Source organism: Rattus norvegicus, chromosome 2 (genome assembly GCF_021556685.1).
Source record: "Rattus norvegicus strain SHRSP/BbbUtx chromosome 2, alternate assembly SHRSP_T2T, whole genome shotgun sequence".
Taxonomy (NCBI): Eukaryota; Metazoa; Chordata; class Mammalia; order Rodentia; family Muridae; genus Rattus; species Rattus norvegicus.
The window spans coordinates 195,965,771-195,970,984 of record NC_141535.1 but is presented as its reverse complement, the minus strand read 5'-3'; positions in this window follow the sequence as shown (position 1 = coordinate 195,970,984).

Here is a 5,214-nt window from a genome sequence, read left to right as displayed (position 1 = left end):
AGTGTCTTTGTTTATTTTGTAATTTAGCAAAAACCTACATTAATTTATTCTTTTTCCTCCATCTTTATTAACTTGGGTATTTCTTATTTAAATTTCAATTGTTTAATTTCCTGGTTTCTGGGCCAACAACCCCCTAACCCATCTCCCTCCCCTTATATATGGGTGTTCCTCTCCTCATCCTCCCCCCATTATTGCCCTCCACCCAGCAATCATGTTCACTTTTAAAATAGTTTATTTTTCCTTGTTAATTACACAGATCTATACAATTAATTTGATTTTATCCATACCACACTACTTCACCCTATCTTTCTGTGTATTTATCCAGGGATAGACTTGGCAAATCCAGTCTAGGACTTGGGTCAGAGCTTCGAAACAGTCAAAACTTAACCCTACATTCAATAGAGGGCCAATATCTAAATTATACAAGGAAGTCAAGGAGTTAGACTCCAAATAAAACCAAATATCACAATTAAAAGTGAGGTATAGAGGTAATCAAAGAATTCTCAGCAGAGAAGTCAGAATGGCTGAGAAGCACTTAAAGAAATGTTCAACATCTTAGTCATCATGGAAATGCAAATCACAATGACCCTGAGATTTTACCTTACACTAATCAGAATGGCTAAGATAAAACCTCAAGTGACAGTGCATGCTGGCAAGGATGTGGAGAAAAGGAATACTCCTTCATTGCTGGTGGGAATGCAAACTGGTACAACTGTTCTGGAAATCAATCTGGTGGTTCCTCAGAAAATTCAGAATAGTTCTACTTGGAGACCTAGCTCTACCACTACTAGATATATACCCAAAACATGTTCCAAGATAAAACAAGGACACATGCTCCACTATGTCTATAGCAGCATTATTTGTAATAGCCAGAAGCCAGAAACACCATAGATATCCCTCAACCAAAGAATGGATGCAGAATGTTTGACTCATGTATACAATGGACTACTACTCAGCTATTAAAAACAAGGGCATAGTGAATTTTGCAGGCAAATGAATGGGACTACAAAAGATTCTGATTATGGTAACCCAGACTCAAAAGGACATACATGGTATGTACTCACTGATAAGTGGATATTAGCCCAAAAGCTCATAATGTCCACATTACAACTCACAGACCATATGAAGCCTAACAAGAAGTTCGGTCAAGGTGTGAATGCTTTAATTCCACTTAGAAGGGAGAACAAAAATAGTCATGGAAGACAGAAGTGAGGAGGAGGAACCTGGGTGGGAGAGGGGAGGAGGAAAGGGAAGGCAAGATCAGGTATAGAGATGGGAGACAGGAGAAAATGACAGAAGGCCAGCAGAATGAATTTAAATATGCAGCAGTGTGGAGTGGGAGGGAGACTGAGGGAACCTCTAGAAAGACCCAGAGACTTGGGATATGTGAGGCTATAGGAACTTAATGGGGATAACATTAGCAGAAATGCCCAACAATGAAGGGATGGAACCTGAATAGACTACCTCCAGTATATAGACATGATCTCCATTTGGGGAAGGGAGCCGCCTACCCATTTTCAAAATTTTTGACCCAGAATTCTTCCTGTCTCAAAGAAAGGTGGGGAAAAATGGAGGAAAAAATGAAAGAAATGCCACCCAGTGACCAGCCCAACTTGGGATTTATCCTATGCATGCATACCAAATCCTGACACTATTTCTGATGCCATATAATGCTTGCAAAGAAGAGCCTGGCATGGTTGTCCTCTGAGAGGCTCTACCAGCAGTTGATTGAGGAAAACACAGATACTTAGCCAACTATTGGATTGAGTTCAGGGATCCCCATGGAAGAATTAGGGGAAACACTAAAGGAAAAGAGTGGGATTGTAATCTCATAAGAAGAACCATAATGTCAATTACCTCAGACCCCTGAGAGCTTCCAAAGACTAAGTCATCAATGAAGGAGCATACGTGGGCTGCTCTGTGGTCCTGGGAAGACACATATGTAGCAGAGGACAGCCTTGTTTGGCTCAGTGGGAGAGGATGCGACTAATCTTGTGAAAATTTGATGCCCCAGGGAAGAGGGATGCTGGTGGGGATGAAATGGGTGTGGATTGAATGGGGCTGGGGGATGGGGTGATGAAATCAGGGAAAGGGGACCAAGAAGGGGGCAACTTTTGGAATGTAAATAAATAAAATAATTTAATAATAATGACGAAAAGTTTCTGTTCTTGGTAAATCCCTTCTAAATGGCCATCATTTTTCTGGTTTCTGCTCCTAAGGTAGTTATGTCTGAGATATCCTGTGCTTTTCTTGTCAACATCATCTGATTTAGCACTCCATTGCCCTTGGAATATTCTACACTACAAATGAGTATAAATGACACAGTACTTCTATCTAAACTTGCTTGGTACAAATCATAAGGTTATGCAAGACCTCCTAGTCTATGATTTGCTTTTGTGTTCTTTGTTTTTCATCCCTTGTCATTCCTCTCCCTTAACAGCATGACATTCACATTCCTAATGGGATCTAGTGTCCATAGTGGAGCTCAAATAGAGAGGAAATCAGGAGGCATGGTTATAACTATGATAAATAGAAAAAGAATGAGACTCAAATACTGCTTCTCAGAAAGAATATGGTTGAAGAAAAACATGGGGCAGATGAATTATAAAGAACATTTCCCCCATTCGAATTCCTTACTTGCTTCTGCATTGTGGCTCTTATAGTGTATTTCTTAAGCTCATAATTATTTTCACTTCCATACAAAGAAGTAAATTTAAGGATAGGGAAACCTGCATTTAAAAGTTTGAAGAAGCTGGAGTCTCAACTTCGCTGATCCGAGCCCACAGCTCCCTGCTCCCAAACACAGTTGGAGAGAGAGAGCTCATCGCCCAGACAGGTGGGCACTCCTGACACTGCAGGGCAGGAGAGACCTCCAGTACTGCGCACCCTTGCCCAAATCCCTGGGAGAGAGGAAATTGTATAAGGCCTCTGGGAACAGGAAGATAGGGGTACTCAAGCTGCAGGAGCCCTGTAGTCCAGACTGCGCTCGGATCTGAAGGGACCCAGTCAAACAGCTCCCTGCACCAGTGGGAGGGAAAGCTAGAACTTCAGAGGGGCAGACATGCCTGGGAGCAGGAGGAGATGAATCTCTGCCCACATTTCTGTCCTTAGAAGAAAACACCAAGTGCCATCTGGGCCCCCTGTGCACAGAGACTGGGAGAAGGTGGGGCAGGACCTTCTGGTTGCTGCCTTCACTGAGAGCTAAAAGCCAGGCCTAAGGAGTGACTTCAGGCCTGAGACAAGAGGTAAGAAAAACTTTTCTGCTCCAAGTGACCTGCCTGGTGGACTCAGGACACTCACTCACAGAAACAGCTGAAGACAAGTAGACAGGAAAGACTACACGCCTGAAAGCAGAACACTCTGTTCCCATAACTGACTGAAAGAAAACAGGAAAAGAGGTCTACAGCACTCCTGACACGCAAGCCTATAGGACGATCTAGTCATTGCGGGAAATAGAAGAACAAGGTGACACTGGAGACAAGATGGCAAGCGGAAAGCACAGGAACCCAAGCCACAGAAACCAAGACTACATGGCATCATTGGAGCCCAATTCTCCCACCAAAGCAAACACTGAATATCCAAACACACCAGAAAAACAAGATCCAGATTTTAAATTACATTTGATCATGATGATGGAGGACTTCAAGAAAAACATAAAGAACTCCCTTAGTGAAATGCAGGAAAACACAAATAAACAAGTAGAAGCCTATAGAGAGGAAAAACAAAAATCCCTGAAAGAATTACAGAAAAACACAATCAAACAGGTGAAGGAATTAAAAAATGGAAATAGAAACAATAAAGAAAGCACAAAGGGAGACAACCCTGGATATAGAAAAACCAAAGGAAGAGGCAAGGAGCCATAGATACAAGCATCACCAACAGAATACAAGAGATAGAAGAGAGAATCTCAGGAGCAAAAGATTCCATAGAAATCATAAACACAACTGTCAAAGATAATATAAAATGGAAAAAGCTGCTGGCCCAAAACATACAGGAAATCCAGGACACAATGAGAAGATCAAACCTAAGGATAATAGGTATAGAAGAGAGTGAAAACTCCCAACTCAAAGGACCAATAAATATCTTCAACAAAATCATAGAAGAAAACTTCCCTAACCTAAAGAAAGAGATGCCCATAAACATACAAGAAGCCTACAGAACTCCAAATAGATTGGACCAGAAAAGAAACTCCTCTGGTCACATAATAATAAAAAAACAAAATGCAGAAAACAAAGAAAAATTATTAAAAGTAGCAAGGGAAAACGGTCAAATAACATATAAAGGCAGACCTATTAGAATTACACCATACTTTTCACCAGAGATTATTAAAGCCAGAAGATCCTTGACAGATGTCATACAGACCCAAAGAGAACACAAATGCCAGCCCAGATTACTGTATCCAGCAAAACTCTCAATTAACATAGATAGAGAAACCAAGATATTCCATGACAAAACTAAATTTACACAATATCTTTCTACAAATCTAGCCCTACAAAGGAAAATAAATGGTAAAGCCTAACACAAGGAGGCAACATACACCCTAGAAAAAGCAGGAAACTAATCGTTTTCCAACAAAAAAAAAAAGAGTAGAAAAGCACACAAACAAAATCTCACATCAAACTACGAATATAACAGGAAGCACCATTAACTATTCCTTAATATCTATCAACATCAATGGACTCAACTGCCAAATAAAAAGACACAGATTAACAAACTGGATATGCAATGAGGACCCAGCATTTTGCTGCCTAAAGGAAACACACCTCAGATACAAAGACAGACACTACCTCAGAGTAAAAGGCTGGAAAACAACATTCCAAGGAAATGGTCTGAAGAAACAACCTGAAGTAGCCATTCAAATGTCGAATAAAATGGATTTTCAACCAAAAATCATCAAAAAGGATAAGAAAGGACACTTCATATTCATCAAAGGAAAAATCCACCAAGATGAACTCTCAATCCTAAATATCTATGCTCCAAATACAAGGGCACCTACATACATAAAAGAAACCTTACGAAAGCTCAAAGCACACATTGCACCTCACACAATAATATTAGGAGTTTTTAACACCCCACTCTCCTCAATGGACAGATCATGGAAACTGAAATTAAGCAGAGACATAAGCAGACTAAGAGAAGTCATGAACCAAAAGGGCTTAACAGATATTTAAAGAACATTATATCCTAAAACAAAAGGATATACCTTCTTTTCAC